The sequence below is a fragment of the Engystomops pustulosus genome, chromosome 2 (assembly GCF_040894005.1).
Source record: "Engystomops pustulosus chromosome 2, aEngPut4.maternal, whole genome shotgun sequence".
Taxonomy (NCBI): domain Eukaryota; kingdom Metazoa; phylum Chordata; class Amphibia; order Anura; family Leptodactylidae; genus Engystomops; species Engystomops pustulosus.
Window position 1 is genome coordinate 60,920,428 of NC_092412.1, and position 20,140 is coordinate 60,940,567.

General features: G+C 39.3%; 1 protein-coding gene across 3 annotated transcripts in view; it reads right to left on the reverse strand.

Moving 5' to 3' along the window:
- Positions 1 to 20,140, reverse strand: part of ARHGEF25 (Rho guanine nucleotide exchange factor 25) — a 189,784-nt gene that overhangs the window by 159,538 nt on the left and 10,106 nt on the right. The window lies entirely within an intron of this gene.

A 20,140-nucleotide genomic window follows, 5' to 3' on the forward strand; every position in this document is an offset into this window, starting at 1 on the left:
GATGAGCCTAAACAAGCAGAATGGAGACAAAGGGGGCAAAGTAGAAGATGCCATATGTATATGAGTGATGAAAAATAATCTCTACCTAATGTTTCATATGCAGGGGTAGCTCAGACCACTGTTCCCACAGGAAAGGTTCCTACTTATGGTCAAATCAAATAGCGTAGTTAAATAAATAATTCTCTGTAATAAAACTGGTGTGCATGTACGATAAAGCCAAAAGTTTACAGTCATGGCTTGCGAACTGCAGTCATTTTGCATTGCAACAAGGTAGTAAAGACACCACAAATGTGATTTACTGAAATCAACTACTCTTATATCTGACACAACAACTTATGTGTGGATGGTAAGTCTCTATTCCCATGAGAATCACACTGATGCTCTCCTAGGACTTAAAGGGGTTGTGTCATCTATCCACACAGGGGTCGTAAACATTCAAGGGAACTCACTATTCAACTGTATAGGAGTCATGTAGATAACCCAGACTATCTGTTCTGTGCTCCTATGTTTTAGCCTATCTATCTCACATTAACCAGGGTCGGCGCCAGAGCTGGGCATACTTGGGCAAGTGCCGAGGTCCAGAGCTGCTGGGGGGCCACATAAGGCTGTGCATAAAGAATTCATGGGGGTGAGTGGGCTGTATCTAATCAATCCACAGATTGTGAGGGGAGCTTATAAAAATAACCATGAGGGGGCTGTATATGAAGTAACTATGTTTGGTATGATAAATTAGGGAATATTTTAGGACAGGATACTGTTTTAGTTTCAGAATTTTACATGCTACCACGTGATTTCACTGAAAGAGGCCCACTGAGGTGTTGTCGCCCAGGGGCCTACTGAAACCTGGAGCCGACCCTGACGTTACTCACATCTATTTATGACATATCCTGTGGATAAGAGGCTGTATCAGTTAGAGAGTAACATTCTTGGTCACATGAGGGCCTGAAATGAGTGAAAAACACACATACTGGCACTTAGTTGAAATATTACATTCAGTTGAATTTACAGTTTCTTATTGCCAGCCACAGAATAAAACATTTCATGGGACTTCTACTTTAATACAAATTCCAGCCTCTTTACAGTTTACTTTGTCATTAAGACACTCAGAAAGACCTCCAACCAATGTGCGCTATTAACCACGGCATGCCTCATTCTTCAGCTGTTTTGTAATAACTGGCAGCACTTTGTAATGTTCTAGAATATACTAGAATATATTGGCTCACAAAACCACACAGTGTAGTTTTGGTGAAGAAGGCCACGGTCTCAGTCATGTGACTCAATATCACTTAAGGTTGTGTTACTTAGTCTATGGTGTGGGGTCCCCAATCACCGGGGTCCTTGCAATTGTGTAGGATACACTACAGTCAAAGCTGCTATCTTATTACTTTATGACTATCTACTGCACCAGCTTATGCACCCTCAGGTAGGGCATGAAATAATATTTTGGCATTCCCTCTTTTATATTAACACTTAGGCATCTACATTAAAAATCAGCTTCAAATTCACATGCAAATGAGTTGAAAAGAGTCACTGTTTCAGATGCCCATATCTTAGCCTATATAGAACCTAGATGGTTCTGTCCTCATATTTAATAATATAATCTAATCATTTAAATTGCATCAAACTTGTGTGTCTGTGAGCTACTGAATCTGAGATACAGGCAGTTAAAGAATGTTTGGAATTGGATCTTTATCTGCAGCTTGCATTCCTAAGAATTTCTTTAACTGCCTGTATCTGCAGTTCTGTAACTCCCAGAACCACAACCCTGAATTAAACACGATTCTTAGTTTCAATATGATACAAAAAGTATGGTTCTAGGTACTACAGAACCTGATTTATGTGCTTCTATAGTGCTGCTCCTTTTCCAGCCTATAAAAGTGACTCTCTTCTGCTCCTTTGCATATTACTTTGTTTAGGTAAATGGGTGAGTTTTAATGAAAGAGAGAATTCTACAATTAATACTGTAAGAGCTGGTGAAAGAGGCCCTTTGATTTCAAGAAAAAGAATTCCACCCACCAGCACATGGCCAGGTCTACTGAGAGGCTTGGGCCTCCAGGTGAGATTTCAACCCATTTGGACCAGATCTGACATGGTAAAGATTTTAGGTATAGTCACCTCCGGTTTTCTGTAAAATCATTTTTTTATAGGTTTTTTTTTTTTAATTTTTTGAATTTAACAACAAGGTCAGTTGCACATTCCCTATACAGAGGTCCCTCCTCGGGTTTTCACGCAGTTGCCCGCTCAGTGCTCGCCCTCTGCCCCATAATGCCCAAAGTGGCGTGCAGGGTGGAAAAGCCAGGTAATTGGATGGGGTTTTATAAATGACTTGTCCACTAGAAAATTTTATAAATTACCCTAATTTTTTCATTTTTTTTTGGACAGAGATGAGTAACACTTTTGTTGCTGTCAAAGTCACATTATTGTATATTCTATATTTATTAAGATGCAGATTGAATATCTTCAGGCCTTCAGGGACATCTGATCTACATTTATATGTTATCAAGTTCGATTTTTCCAGGGTGGTGACCATTTTTGGAGAATAGCGGAAAGTAGTTTGATAGACTGAGGGTGTAGTCTCTTGGGAACTGAGCAAGACATTGATAAATGACAATGTGTAGTGAGCCGATAAGGAGTGAAGCCTACTTTGTTTTAATCTTCTAGCTGAGAATCTGCAGGGTTTGGTTGTTCTGTAACCGTGGGTAACAGAGTTTTCTGATTTCTTATTGCTTGTAAACAGCTTTGTGCAGGTTCTATTCACTGACACCTATTCCTGTCCATACTTAGACTCTTAAACACGGTCACACTGGATGTTTTAGATCAGATGTCCCAGTTGAAAGCAAAAATGAGCGACCCTCACATCCCTGTAGTGCTGCCTCGCATTTATCAGACACCATAATCCTACAACCCCCAGCCAACCCGGATTCAGCAGGACAGTCGTGGATTTTGAGGCACCATTGATGCTCTGCCTCTGCTGGGTGCAGCTGTGGGAGAATAAAAATAGATGACTATAGACTAGAGATGAGCGAGTATACTCGTCCGAGCTTGATGCTCGTTCGAGTATTAAGGTACTCGAAACGGCTCGTTGCTCGGACGAGTATTTCTCCTGCTCGAGATCGAGCATTTAATTAAAAAAACACAGTGAAGAACAATGAAGAATAGAATAAAAACATTGAACACAGTGAACACAGGATCATTTAAGTGAAAAACACAGTGAAAAACAGAGTGAAGAATAGATTACAGATGTGCGGCACATCTGCTTACTTGTCGGGAGATACGCGCGGAACAGTGCGAACAAAATAGCATGTGAAGAACAATATATATGTGTGAAGAACACATTGAAGAACACGGTGAGCAGCACAGAGACATCGGGGAGCAGCAGAACGGAGACATCGGGGAGCAGCAGAACAGAGACATCGGGGAGCAGCAGAACGGAGACATCGGGGAGCAGCAGAACGGAGACATCGGGGAGCAGCAGAACGGAGACATCGGGGAGCAGCAGAACGGAGACATAGGGGAGCAGCAGAACGGAGACATGGGGCGGCAGAACGGAGACATCGGGGAGCAGCAGAACGGAGACATCGGGGAGCAGCAGAACGGAGACATAGGGGAGCAGCAGAACGGAGACATGGGGCGGCAGAACGGAGACATCGGGGAGCAGCAGAACGGAGACATAGGGGAGCAGCAGAACGGAGACATAGGGGAGCAGCAGAATGGAGACATCGGGGAGCAGCAGAATGGAGACATAGGGGAGCAGCAGAACGGAGACATAGGGGAGCAGCAGAACGGAGACATGGGGCGGCAGCACGGAGACATCGGGGAGCAGCAGAACGGAGACATAGGGGAGCAGCAGAACGGAGACATAGGGGAGCAGCAGAACGGAGACATGGGGCGGCAGAACGGAGACATGGGGCGGCAGCACGGAGACATGGGGCGGCAGCAGAACGGAGACATAGGGGAGCAGCAGAACGGAGACATAGGGGAGCAGCAGAACGGAGACATAGGGGAGCAGCAGAACGGAGACATGGGGCGGCAGAACGGAGACATGGGGCAGCAGCAGGGAGACATCGGGGAGCAGCAGAACGGAGACATAGGGGAGCAGCAGAACGGAGACATGGGGCGGCAGCACGGAGACATAGGGGAGCAGCAGAACGGAGACATAGGGGAGCAGCAGAACGGAGACATGGGGCGGCAGAACAGAGACATGGGGCGGCAGCACGGAGACATGGGGCAGCAGCACGGAGACATGGGGCAGCACGGAGACATGGGGCAGCACGGAGACATCGGGCAGCAGGGAGACATTGGGCAGCAGGGAGACATGGGGCAGCACGGAGACATTTGGCAGCACGGAGAGATCGGGGAGACTTCAGTGAAAGAAGAGCAGCGGATCCCGGGACATCGTATCTCCCGACAAGTAAGCAGATGTGCCGAACATCTGCAATCTATTCTTCACTGTGTTTTTCACTTAAATGATCCTGTGGTCACTGTTTTTATTCTATTCTTCACTGTTCTTCACATCTGCTAACTTGTCGGGAGATAATATACGCGCGGAACAGTGAAGAGTAGATTGCAGATGTTTGCATACATCTGATAACTTATCAGAAGACATTCTTTTTCAATTAATTAACACAGTCTCCCATTGACTTCAATGGGGCTCGTTATTCGAGACGAGCACTCGAGCATCTGGAAAAGTTCGTCTCGAATAACGAGCACTCGAGCATTTTAGTGCTCGCTCATCTCTACTATAGACCTTTTTTTGTACTCACTGCAATAAGGAAGAAGAGAGGTATTTACCGAAAAGGGTGGTATTATTAATTTGGGGGTATTTTAAATAGAGGTGCTGTAGAAAAGGGGGCATTATACAGTGAGATGTATCACAGGAAGGAGACATTACAATAAGTATGGCCAATAAGGGGCACATTGTATGGTGTGGAGTTATATGATATATTTTATGGGCACACAAAGGGATGGGTAAAGGGCAGGGCCTTAAAAACCGTTTCCTTTATTAGTGTCCCAAAAGTTGGGAGTTGTAAATCATGACTGTAAAATTTGTCCACTTGTGTGATGCATTCTCTGTCAACCATGATGCATCAGGAGAATATCACATGGGCAGCTAGAAACTATCTCAAACAATAATATCTGCCTGCTGGGAGGATAAATCTAACTGTAGATTCTGACTATATTTTGAGAACATATGTGTGCATCCAGGATGCTGCACTGCCATCATCATATTAATTAGTAATATGCAGTCAGTAGCTGTGACAGGAGTTTGTGCTCTACCTGTGGATGCCTGTTTGATATATTTTATCCAATTGTATCATCAAGAAGTAAGACTTCTAGTCAGATACACAAATCCATGTAATTCCTTGCAGGTCACATGACCTGTGGATCCCAAGAACATATTTAAAGCAATAACTAAGTAAAGAGTTGTTATAACCAGTAGTCATTCCTGCTGTATGGGATTAAGTAGCGGGAACACACTATCCTATTTATATAAGTTTATATTTTGCAAATAAATGAACATCTTTTAAACTATGTTAAACAAACAAACAAGCAGTTCCTCATTTGTCATTGGTGCCTTTACCCTGACATTATTGGGTACAAAAATCTAGATAATTCACTCGTGTGTCGTGTGCCGGTACTCCACTTCACACGCAAAACTTCTTACCTATGTCTTAAAATGAGCCATTTGGGAAAGGTCTCCTCTGTAGCCAGTCACTGGCCACTGGCAGGAAAAACACAGCTTTTTCTACTACATAAACATCAATCAACTTCTCACATACATGTAGTTCTGACATGCAGGATGCAGGAGGCTACATTATAGGTCACCAGGATCGGTTTATAATCTAATATTTGGGGAAAATTGTGCAGAGAAAAAAGAGTTGTTGGTTTGTAACATTTCAGTATATTGGATGATTTGAGCTCATAAGAAGTACAGCATTTTATTCCTCTTTCCAAATGTAGAACATCCTCTATCCATTATCTCCATTATTTCTATTTAATCGGCAGTGGAAAGTGATCTTTTTCCATGAAAGGAAACATTTCAGGCTGTCTGTAGTGCTCCTCATTGGGAATAATGAGGGAAGTCCAGAGAAATTGGCTGCCCTTATAATAACTCTTCATTGCCCATAACCCTAGTTTTGAGTAATTTCAGAAACACTATGGGGCACATGAATCATTTCTTTTAATTGAATCTTTGGTATATAAGACATGAAAAGTCTACATGCATGGCACTTTAAAAAAAGTGGACATTGCATGGTGGGGGACAAGGCGAGCCTGTGTGGGGATTCCTAGCTCAGCCAAAGTGTCACTCTTAATACATCGGTCCATATATGTATTAAAGGGGTTATCCGGGTTTAAAAATTTTTTTATGGCCGGGCTGGGGAGGGCTAGTTAAACATAATAAACATGTACTTACCTCCTCCGGCGCCGCCGATGTCCCGCGCCGCGGTCTCTTTGAATCATGCCCCTGTTTGTTTACAGGGGCACGGAAGCCGCGCACAGGGAGCTTCCGGTCCGCGATGTGGACGGCTCCTCCCATCCATCCCTATCTCTCAGCCTTGTAAGCGCTGGGAGATGGTGCGTATGGGAGCATCCGGCCGGCCGGAAGCTCTCTGTGCGCACTTGTAATGAAACCGGCGCACCGAGAAGACCGGCCGCGGCGCGGGACATCGGCAGCAACGGAGGAGGTAAGTACATGTTTATTGTGTTTAAATAGCCCTTCCCAGCCCGGCCAGAAGAAATTATTTAAACCCGGATAACCCCTTTAATATGAATATATCTATATATTATACATATAATGGGGCACATTTACTAAGTCTTCTGTTTGACTTTGCATGTTCTTTTTAGTGGAAACTGCCTGCACAGGTCTTTAAGAAGTGCATTATACACTGGCAGAGCACTTTTAGTGCAGTTTCCTGCATTCTTAGTAAATGTGCCCAGCTATGTACCAAATATACATTTTGTACAAATTATATATTATATATAAATATTACTTCCACTGTCTTTCTCTAATTATTCACAGTTTCTTGTGGGATGCCTGTAAACCTTCACAATATTCCATGTATGCTGCATTTTCTTATTGTATTATTTTCCTTTGTATTTTCTATTATTTTTAGAACATTAAACAGACATTAAGTAATAATGGGAATACATAGAGTTCCACCACACATCGTGAGACATATCCTTATGAGTAATCCACCAATTATTACATCCAAGTGATTGTTTAAAAATAAGGAACACCATTGATCAAGTAAAGACATTGTAAAAAAACATTCACAAAAAGTTATTTAGGGACAAGGTAAAGTAGCTCTTTAAAGACAAATATATTCCCATCAGCTGATTTCGCTTTGAAACATTTTGTTCATATCATGTATTATTCACTGGGAAAAACTACGTGGAACCTTGGAAACATCCATCAGCATTCCAGATGATAGCATTCAATGGTGATGAGTACAATATGTATTTTCTAAACGTGACTCACATATTGCGAACGGTCTCTTATGCAATTTTTGTTGCCTTTGATTTCTTAAACATGCATTATAATATTTGAAAGGAATCTGTGAAAATGTTGTGTGATTTGAAGACAGCACATTATAGAGCAGGGAGGGCTGAGTGGATTTAAATTGAAATTTGTGGGAGAATATTAATTCTAATAATATATTCAATATATCTGCTCTTTGTATACTTCTAGGCAGACATCTAGCCATAGTGGTGGCCCTCTCAGTGGATGAGTATGTAAACCATTGATAAGATCCCCTTTTAAAGAAAGATATACATGGAGAAATTAGTTGGTGCTATAATACTATGCCCATTTCATAGTTATAGTCCAGTTGTCTCAGTGAGCCAGCTATTCACCAATCCCCCCAAACTTCTTGGAATATCGATTGTCAGGCAGCTATGTTTAAGGGCAAACATAGTTTCCTGTCACTAACTTTCTCAAGGAATGGAGGAAGCGGTCTTCTCATAATTACAACCAGACTCAAAATATGAGACCAATGAATTCTTTAAGCACTTCTAATAGTTATACACAACAAAAAAATCACACAAAAAAATCGTATTACATGTATAGTTTTTATATTTTATAAAAGGAAACAAGATTTAGAACAAAGTTTATTAAGCATTAGTTAAACAAAATTGAAAAGAAAAATACACTTCGACATAGTCATGAAAATATCATGAAAATAAAATAAGAAATACATACCTATGTTAGACTACATTCACTTCTTTTGGATACATTCAGAGCCTATGGCATAAAAGCTTCCAACTTATACACTGAACATAGTCAAATCCTGGTAGATGGTGGCATCATTTTGGACGTATATGCTAAGGCCATAATAGGCTATGGAGGACGGATGCAACTGTATTGCATCCATCCCTGGCCTCCGCTGAGCGTACACTCCGGGATGTGTCCAATGATGTAACTGTCCATATAAGTATAGTTACGTCACCCGGCAGTCATCCTAGTCATTGCTGAACTGTATGAGCATACAGTGGGATACAACCTAAGCTTTCATTGTAAGGATACATTGGGAATCCACCTGATGTGTCCTTAAAAAGGAGTGCTAAAAACATATGAATGTAGCCTTACATGTTAAAATGAATCCAGGATGATCAAGTCATTACATAATCAGATAACTGAGGCCTCATTTTCTGCTCTAATAAATTTGGACAAATTCATGTCACTAAATTAAACTACGACTGAGTCACTTCAAATGTAGGTTGTGGTTACAAAATCAAGTTGTATAACAATAGATTTGATTCCAAAGGACGTGGGGCGAAGTTGCTAATGAGATAATAGATTTGCATAGAAAGTATGGTGTTAAGAACAATTTTAGACCTTATAAGTATGAGAGGTTACTGGTTGGAATATGAATGATATGAACAAGGAATAGTATATGGATATAGATTAATAGTTAATTATTACTACCGTAACAACAGCCACTTCTCTCTGTCATGGCTCTGCTGGATTAGGCCTCAGATCTCCTGCGTTGGATGACTTTTGATGTTGGATCTCCAGGAACATCAGGGTTCCTGGATTATGTCAGACCTGTTAACCTATTTAACTGGTATACAGGTCTAGCCATATCCTTCTTATTCCTCCTGTGTAAAAGGGGTTGGCCACTTTACCTCATGTTGTTTGTGTGATGTGTGTGTAAGTGCGGGGGGCAGGATATTAGGTATTTTACCAATATACATCTATTAATAGTTCTTCTCTGCTTTCTTGATATGTAAAGTGAATCCTCCTGTCTTTTTATCAGCCAGACATTCCTGTCCATAAAATGGCTGCGGATGGAGGGTCATGTGATCTTACTGTCCATGAACAATCACCAATTAGATATCACATGACCCTCCATCTGCGGCCATTTTATGGACAGGGATGTCTGGCTGATGAGGTAAAAGACAGGAGGCTTCACTTTACAAGAAAGCAGAGAAGAACTATTAATAGATGTATATTGGTAAATTACCTAATATTCTCCCCCCCCCCACACACATTTACACACACATTACAAACAACATGAGGTATAGTGGTCAACCACTTTAACTCTTTACTTGATTCTTGATTTGAAACTTGGCCTTAACCTGCACCTTGACCCAGGGCTATACTTCTGCTTTGAACTTTGGTTTGTTCACCAAGTTGTTCTATTCCTGTTTCTCACACCTACCCTTATTCCTCACTAGACACCTGCCTTGTGTACTTGTATGTCAAATTCTGAATTTTCTCTTACTGATGACCCTTGACGTAATGCCTGACCATCCTATCACTCAATCTGCACTACTAACACCATCACCTAGAATCCAACCAAGAAAGCTCTTACCTTCTGCCAATGCCAAACTGATTGTTGCTTACAAGATCCATATTTCTACTGAGTAATGTAACTAAATCTTAATAGCCTTTTGTTCAGAATATGGGTAATAGTTCCTCATGTTCATCCCCTTTTCCCAGCTAGTCTTATTACTATTAATTCATAATACCCCATTGCTACCAATATCATCCCATTTACGGCCATGCAATTAAAAGTGAAGTCTTATTACAGCAAATAAATGTCATTCTTTTTATTATAAAAGTTATAAAATTTTCCAATATACTTTCTGTATTAATTCCTTATAGTTTCCTAGATCTCTGCTTGCTGTTCTTCTATTGAAAGCTTCTATGTCTACTACTAGTGGACAGAAATCTGTCCATGGTCATGCGGGTGCGCGGCTCAGTATACCACACAACACTGATTACTGTCTGTGATATAATGAGCTGTGCACCTGTGTGACCATGGTCAAATTTCTGTCCACTAGTACCAAACATAGACGCATTCTATAGAATGGCAGCAAGCAGAGATCTAGAAATCTGGGAGGAATTGATACAGAAAGTATATGGGAATATTGTATAACTTTTTATCATTAAAACAATAACAATTATTTGCTGAAATATGAATACCCCTGTAACTATGCAGGTGACACCCTCACCTAAGCGGCTGTTTACATTCCTTTTAATGTGGTAAATAGAGTTGTATATAGTAAATCTAAATAGATTAACCACAGTACCTGTCCACATGGCTCACAAATTAATATTGGTGAATAATCCAGTCCATAAATCTCAATAAAGTTTTCTCTGACACATGTGGAAAGATTTTTAAAAACCCTAATCGGGAGAATGCATAACAACCTGATGTCTGCAACAACTTTGCTAAATGTGAATATAAACCTAACTTGTAGAGCTCTTCATTACATATTGTGTAGGTAACTCTTTCCTTTGCAGAGCGCCCATTGTTACAGAAAATTTCGAGTGGCATGTTAAAGGTGCTGCCAGCAGAAATAAAAAGCAGCTGTGTGGTAAGGTAAATGAAAATATTTTTGACCCCCTCCCCCTCAGTTCCATCACGATGTTGTCCCAGTTTAGTCTCTTTTGTCATCTAACATTTCAGCGCAGGTCAACGCTGCAGCCAATCACATTCCTCAGTTGCTCTCTACACAAACTGCCATGTGTGAAAGGGTCACTGCTATGACCTGTGACCCGCAGCAGTGATGACCTGCCCTTGAATGGCAATTAACATGAGAGCAACAGAATGGGAGCTACAGAGACTTAAACTGGGTATCTGTTTCTTATACACATGTTGTTTGCGGACCTTCAAATGCACACGTCCATGTGCATGACCCCTTAGTGCAGTAGAAGTACTTAAAAGAGTTTTTACAACTAATAAAATGATGCAGTGTTTCGGCAGCATTGGGAAAGTAATTTTCTTGTGTTATATGGAAAATCAATGTAATTACTATGTTCAGTTATTGTGGCAGGTTTCCCGTCTTATAGCGCAGCCAAACAATAGACCCCTTTCAACATCCAGCAAAGGATTCATTTATGAAGCGATCCCTATGCCTCGTGGCTCTTGTTTGCTTGTCCTTATAAGTTCACTATGTCACAAATCACAGGCCGCTATTTGCAGTTCTACAGCTTGGAGCATTCATTACATTCTTGCCTTATGATACATGACATGCAAAATCTCTTGTTTGAACAAAGAATTCTGCGAGTAATTGTCTGAAGCACGAAGGCGCTATACGCTATGACTATGGGTCTGCCTAATACTTTAAAGGGGTTATCTGACATATTGCTGCTGAATTGTGTTTTAGAAAAAGCTTTACTTACCTATTTGTTGTCTCCTAGGACCTCCTGTAACTTGTATTGCATCTCCAGCAGCTATACACTGTCTGTGATTAGGTTACTGCTGGACTAATCACTTGCAGTGAACGGCACATCAGTGACTGACCAGAGCAGTGACATGCCAGTCATGTGGAGGTCACCTCGAAGGCCAACGACTGCTCCAGCCATGACCTTCGCTCAGGCAGTGGGGAGAATGTGGCTTCATGTGCTCAATATAAAGGAGTGTTGGGAAAATCCACTTCCTTTTTGACCACCACTCAAGGCAAAAAAAAAACTCCATCCAGGAGTGCACTACCCATGAGGCGATTTGAGCCTCTTGCCTCAGCCAGCACCGACTGTAGCAAGATACAGGGCAGCATTAGGGGTGAAGTCACCTGCTACAAAGCAGGACTTGACATGTAAAAATAAAGTTTCTTCTCTTCAGATTTCAGCATGGGTGTGAGACACTGCATGGGGAATCCACATACTAAAAAAAAAAATAACCCAATATATTACTACTGGATAAGGTGGAGGATGTTGCTGTTCTATAGCTCCCCTGAGTTTAGCTCTACTATTGGCTCCTTCGTATTTGGAATGTTTATAATTGTTTGTCTGGTTTCATATATTGTTATATTTGACATTTATATATTTGCGTTCTATTCATATAATAGTTTTCACAGCTGACACTAAAGGGGATCATAATGTGGAAGCCTGTAAAATATATAAAAAAAGCTTCTAGACAGAAAAACTAGGAAAAGCTGACTATATTTTTATTTTATATAGAGTTGATATAAATAATTGACAAGTCCTCCTTTGCAAAGTAAACATAAAATATATGGCCGACCTCAACTTGTCTTATTGATTATTAGGTTATGAGGGCAGTCAATATCCAGGGGAGGGTCACTCTGGTCTTTCATATCTATGTTATGCTCTGTGTCTTATCTTAGCAATATGCTATTATTTTATCAGATGGAAAAACCAACATTAATATTTTCCACATCTCTTTTAAAGAGTCACTTACTGAACATATGAGAATGTGCAATAAAAGTAGCTGCTACAGTAAGTCATCTATATTTACTGAAATGCATTTGTGGGTTCTCAGAATTGAAAGTATGGGAGATAAAGTAATGATCTTGGAGGGGGAACATTTTTCCAGATGTCAGTCATTCTATTGACGTCAATAGTCAATCTTTCCCCTCTCCTCTGAAATAGCTGAAAATAAGAGATTGCCTTTAACTGCACTGAAGAGCGTCTCCTTATTTTTTCAAAGTTAGAAAAATTGTGCTATCATGGGGACCTGGAACTATTATTGTGTCCAAAACACGCATTTTTTTAATGTCAAGGAGAGCTTGAGCTATAATACATCATTATCTTTGGTTGTGGTTCACATAATTGTATTTATGAAAGATCCTGACACTGTAATTGTGGAAATCTCTGGTTTAAGAGATAAATAGTTGTGGATTTCTCTAATTTTCCCCTTTATGTTCCACAAAAATCAATATCCCACCCAGCCTGTTTTCTAGTAATACCAAGACACTCACTTGTACCGTCAGGCAAGAGGGAGCTTGGACGCCTCTCATATTCTCTGTGCAGGACCAAGCCTCTGATACACCCATTACACCAGCCTTGCCAACGCCCAGTCAGCATTGCCCTCAGGCACTGGGATGCTGCCTGTGTTTTTGTTTTCACTGTAAAAATTGTTATCCTTGTCAAAGACATCCGCCTTTGAGAATAATCCCAATGCTCCTAAACTGCACCACATGAAAGTATAGCATGGGAGTCACCCTGTCCTGGAAAAGTTCATCATGATTAGTTAAGTAATAAACTCAGTTTTAGAAAGAAGGAAAGTTAGATATAGTCAAAGACATGAAGAAAGCACCAGTGGTGGTTAAAGTGGTAACATATACCTTTTGCACTATTTAGGACCTAAATGTCCAATTTGTCACATAAATACTAAGCAGAAATGTCAGACCTTTTTATAAAAGGCTCTTTAACATATGAACGAAACTTTTGTTTTTATTGACAATTTATATTATACTGTCCACATTCTATTGTTATATGTGAACATTGATAAGAACTTATTTAGATAAAAAGGGAGGTATTTATCAGGGCTTCTGCGCCACGTCAGTCCTAAAATAATCGCAAATACTAGCTTATTGCTAGCACCTGCTACCGGTATTATTTTCCCCTTTCTGTCTTCTGTGCGCCAGAATGGCATGGAGGTGGCGTGAAGCATGGGAACTGTGGGCAAAGAGCTACATATCCTATTATAGATCGCAGATCATCAAATGCAGATAAAGATTGCAAAACTACATATCCGACCAAAAATTTAGAACTACATTCCCATAGAGTAGAACACGTTGTCCTAAAATAAGTAGTTAAACTATTACAACATAGGTAGTAAAACTTCATGTTCTAACATAAATAGTTCAACCACGAGTTCCCCTGAGGAGACTAACCAATGTAAAGTTCCATCTCCATCCTCCATCTTTCCTTCCTAATTTGGTTTTCACTCTAAAATAATGTATCTGCTGAATTCCATCTCGCTAGCAAGATAGAAAGAAACTGAAGGAGGAATCAGATGACATGGAGGCTTGTTGGAGAAGGGTGGGGGAAGAGAGAGAAGGAACAGTTAAGGCATTGCCGACAAACTCATAGTGTATTGCAAATTTGCAGACTGTAGAGAGGAAAGCAGATTTTTAATTAATGATTATTGTCTTATTGATTATTAATGATTATTAATAATCAATAATTTTAATGATTATTAATGTCTTATTCTCCATGTAATCACATGTGAAGAAAACTAAGGTATGCTTTAAAGGGGTTGGCCACTTTACCTCATGTTTTTTGTAATGTGTGTGTAAGTGTAGGGGACAGGATATTAGATAATTTACCAATATACATCTAGTAAAAATTCTGCTGTGCTTTCTTGATATGTAAACTGATGCCTCCTGCCTTTTTATAAGCCAGACATTCCTGTCCATAAAATGGCCGCAGATGGAGGGTCATGTGATCTCTGTCCATGAGCAATCGCCAGGTAGAGATCACATGACCCTTCATCTGCGGCCATTTATGCACCGGAATGTCTGGCTGATGTGGTAAGAACAGGAGCCTTCACTTCACATATCAAGAAAGTGGTGCAGAACTATTAAAGGAAATCTTCCATTCTAGATAAGCCAAAATATACTGAATATACTTAACTATGCTCCTCTACATGTTGATATAGGAGGTGGTTTTTGGTAAGAGTGACACACCAGGAATGAAACCTAGCAAAAAAGATGTTCAGGCTGCTAATCATGAACACTGGACATCTTGTCCCCGCGCTCCAGGCTGCTAATTATAAGTTGGTTTTGTAGGTGATCCCGACGTGTCAAGCTTAGCGAGGACCACCGCCAAGATCAACATGAAAAGGAACGTAGGTAATTATTTTTAGTCTACTTGGGCTTATCTATAATGGTAGACTTCTTTTAAGAGATGTATATTGGTAAATTACCTTATATCCTAAACCCCCACACATACACACGTTACAAAATACATGAGGTAAAGTGCTTAATTCCTATAAATTATATTTTGATTCTTTTTATACCTGCTGGTGGCACCTTTACACTATGTACATGTACAAAATACAGGGAACAATATGGTTCGATCTTAATAGTACAACTGAAAATCTCCATATAAATAGTATATATATATATATATGTTCAGTGATAAATGTCTCAAAATAAGTAGTACAACTACATGTCACAACATACTACGTACAACTACCAGGGGGATAAAATAAGGTGGTATAGAGCCCAAAAGCTTAAGGAAGCCAATTAGGTGTCTATTCCCTATGTAAGAGACCAGTACTATAATAACATAACATTACAAATTAATCTCTAACATATCTAGAACTATAGCAAGATATATAATTCAATTTCATGTTTCACATATTGTATATTTAATGGAATTTTATGTCCAAACATATGTATTAAAACCATATCCTTTACAGGCTGCCTACTTGCTCTCCTGAAACATCTTGTATTCACGCCGCTGGCATCTTTGGAGCTCTGCACATGTACAGTATCTCCTGATTCAGTGTCGATGGCTGAGACGATACGCTTGTGTGTTCTGCCACTGGCACTGGAGCAGAAGCTACAAAGACAAAGCTTCAAAGAAGCCTGCAGTGTGAACACAGCTTGTGAGCAAGCACAAGCTATATCTGGAGCGCTAGTAGGATGCACAAGAAGGTAGGACAGCAGACTAGCCTTTGCCTCCACAGCCTGGATAGGCTACTCCGAGCCCCAGTACCCTCTGCCAATAATTAGTATTTTAGTAACATTTTAGATCAGGTTAGGTAATTTAAAGGGATTAGAGAAAGATAGTTTAGGGCTCAGGACGGAAGGAGGAGCCTACCATTGAGTCTACATTAATAGGTAGATTCCTGATGATAGGTTTCCTTAATAAAAAAAATAAATAAATAAAATAAGATGATATCACAGGTTATAGAGTATACCTAGACAACTCTCCATAGACATCAATGAGTCTGCTGTAAAGCATGTCACAAAATCCTGTAAACTGAGCAGAGGAGAAGCTCAGGCAAGATGGACAGAAAAGAAGTCATACCTAGTTTTGTCAGTAAGAATAGGTTATATATTATCTTTAAATAGCACCAAATTTTATTCATGTATTGTGGTAGAATATAAAACTAGTAAGTAATCAAGCCCTGAGCTAGATAATTGTCCTATCTGGCAGACACACACACACATGGGAGCTGAATTATATGGTCAGTATGGGAGGAAACTCACACAATCTCTCTGCAGATGTACGGCTAGGTTGTTTTGGAATTCATTAACCACTTTGCCGCCCGATGAAGAGCTTGCGTAACAATCAGAACCCAAAAAAAACACAGATTGACTAAAATAGCGCATTGCACAATAACAGATTTCCAGAAAAGTCCATTGAAATCTTATAGCAATTGGAATTTTCCTTTGTATCCAGCATAATTAAATCTTGCACGTTTCCTCCTCTTTTCCCCTAAAACAATGGAAGCTGAAATCTGGTTTATATCAACTGCAGCTCCTCACTATTTCCCTGCTTCATAATGTTATATCCTGCATCCAAAAGACTGTTTAATGGAGGAAAGTAGAGAAACACAATGTTATTTCAGCTCCATGTGTGGTTTCTGTTCTAGAAGATTCCTGTTAATTAATAGTGAAATGACTGCAAAACTTGTGGAATGGAGCGACAGGGTAAACACGGAAATAGGTGATGAAATGCCAGTCTTTCATAACAACCCCACTGGCAATGTACTTCCCAAAGAAAGGATATACACAGATGAAACTATACATGTAATTAAGTTCTTTACCTCACATGGGTCAAATGGGAAAGTCAATTATTTGCAATTCCTTTAGATCCAGTGACTAATTTCCATAATGAGCTCTCTGGCTATACTTTTTTTTCTTCATGGCTGTCTCCCTTTCCTCTTAACTGTATACAGATGGTTGATGGCTCTGTAGTTTATAGCTTTCCCCATTTTGTAATGTTTTTTTTTTTTAGTAAAACAAATCCTTTAAAAGGCAACAGAAATCCACAAATCATCTAATTGAATTCAAAGTATAAGATTTCCATATGCAGGTCTATTTGAAGACAAAATGATGATCTGGCAAAATCTATCCCTACCCAGTGGCCACATACTGACTAGTAAAGCAGTGCTATTGTGGTAATTTAGTATACACATTCATGGAGATGCTGTGGTTGTTACTGCTAATAAAGAGGTTCTACAGTGACATACAAGTTAGCCCCTATCCACAGGATAGGCGCATGCATAAATGACAGGGATACAACGGACCCCCATTCTCATGATTCATGCAAGCCATCACTGAAACCCCCACCAAGCAGCAAGGTAACCCCTATACTGTGAATAGGGGCTAACTTGAATTTCAATGGAGAACCCATTTAAGTATTTAAATTCAAGGAAGTGCTATGACACCAACTCATCTCTATTATGGTATTACAGTATGTGCATTCATGAGGTGTATGGTGCCTTAAAATTTCAGAAATGAATAGTGCAGTAAACTATGTAATATGCCTTATTAAGGAAAATATATTATCTCTGTTTTTATTCTGCTCTTTCCCCTGTAGTGAGCAGTGCATCTGAAAACATTGAGAGCTCCACCCATGTCATGTAGATAAGAAAACTAATGGGTAACTCTTTCCACAACGAGGGAATATTTCCCTTAATGATAATATTATCCAGTGACAGTCTGTGAAGAGTTAAGTCATCAGATAATTAAACAGGTCTTTCACTGATCAGCTGTCAATGAAGCTGATGTACAGAAACTGTTTAAATAATGATGAAAGGCAGGGGAAAAAGAATCACACAGGAACAGATTTCTCTTATGAAGTACATTACTATCATCATCTGCATTATTGATTTACAAAGGTTTGTTGAAAGTTTAGTTACACTTTAAAGTAGTTACAAGGAAACAACACACGTGGAGAAGTATGTGGTACACTAGAGTTTGGTCACATGAAGGAGATTGTACTCGGGGGAATCCTATGACACCACAATGCAGAAGCTTACTGAAGCAGAACTTTCTGATGCATTGTATTTTGAGTCAAAAATACGGATTCATAATTTTTTTATACCTATAGTGCACACACAGGAAATAAAAGAGTTTACAATTTTTCTAAACCTTTCTTTTTCCAAGCTGTTTCTCCTCCTTTAAGCAGTTTGTGTAAATCAGCTTTTTTCCTGTATCCACTGGCAGCTCAGAGATAAAGGAATCTGAGGAAGGGTCTAATGACTTAACTCCATACACACATTACATATATAGTCTATTCTCCTAATAGAATTTATTCAAGGGAATTATGCTCTAGGTATGGAAAGAGTTAATCATTAGCCTTCTTAGATTCACTGCTCACTGCAGGAGAAAGAAGGAGCACACATAAAAGCTGCTTTCCTTAATAAAGTATATTTCAAATTGTACTATTATCACCTGTTTTATTATTTTTATATTAATTCATTGTATTATTTTACAGGTATAATTAGTGATATGATCAAAAGGACCATTCTGAATATAATATTAATTTGTGAAGACATTTGAATTAGTGATGTTTCCGTATGGTGTTAAATGCATACAAAATATATATTCTGAATAGGAGAAATGTTTGGATTTTAATACTAGGTACTAGACTACTTTACTGTTTATTATTAATATATTGCATTAAATTTACATATTAGGTTAAGTTTATAAATAATAAAGAAGTCCTGTGGTTTATCAATTTTAATTCATTGTTTGTCAATTGGTTGCACGTTTACATTTTTCCTACTTTAGTCTGAATTTTTTTTAATGACTGAGAGCTGAGGTTTTCTAGAAAGGGTCAGTAAATCTTCTAACCTACATAAAGCTTCAGTTTTATGAATTGCCTTGGTTTCCTTTAGAGAACAGAATGGAGAAGTCAGTAGAAGATGCAGTTGCCTGCTGAGATATCTTCGGAGAATCAGTGAACATATTTGGAGTAGAAGGGCCTCTTGTTCTTGTGCGTCCACCCTCATGTTGATTGGCATTGGTATAGATTGAACTATCGGCTTTGTAGGCAGCAAATTAATTTCACTCCTTTTATCTAAAATATAAGATGATCATGTTGCTACTTTTCCTGAATGCATAATAAACACTGGGATCTGGGAATCTTATTTTTGGTCTTTATATTGTATTTGTACCGCTGTCTTTATCTGATCTGAGCCCAGTGACTACCTCCCCTATTGCCATACATTTTACACAACCCTAATTATATACCCACTTCAGTGCCACCTATAATGTTGGTCTGAAGAATCCAGTCTACTGACACAAATCTGTCAGGCATTCCTGATGTCAAGGTTCTGGGGAAGTTTTTTTCTCATTTGCAGTACATATAAGGGACAGGAAATTACTATGTCCCCAAAAAGAGACTTCAGGCATTGGATTTCATGTCATCTAGGTCATAAGTTTAAGCTAATAGAGTTTTGTAACTTAATGGGGGTGGTAGACCACAGAAATCAGTTGTACCTAAAATAACAATGTAAACTAAACAAAGAGGACACACACAGTAAGCTGTACCATTGGTTGTGCCAAGGTGAATAAAACCATGCACACACATGAGAGGACCGTATTCCAACCACTATACAATTCACTCACCACACATTACATGAAATAGTGTGCACAGTTTTGGAACCAGTCCACAAGAAAGTCATAGTAGTGGAAAGATTTAAGAGGGTGACTAAAGTAATAAAAAAACTACCATAAACTAACACAAAAATCAGTTGTCATGGGGATATCACTATATTAGATGAAGAATGGTCTCGATACCTTCTGGAGTATAGCAGTATCATATATTAGAGTTTGTAGACATAATGATAAAATTAATCTGTTCCTGTGTTTTTTAATTATTTGTGCTGTTTTTTAAAATTTTTAAAGAACATATTTTCTTTCCTTTAATATGCCTGCCTAAAGATTGCTTTTTACTACATTATTATTATTCAGGAATCTAGAT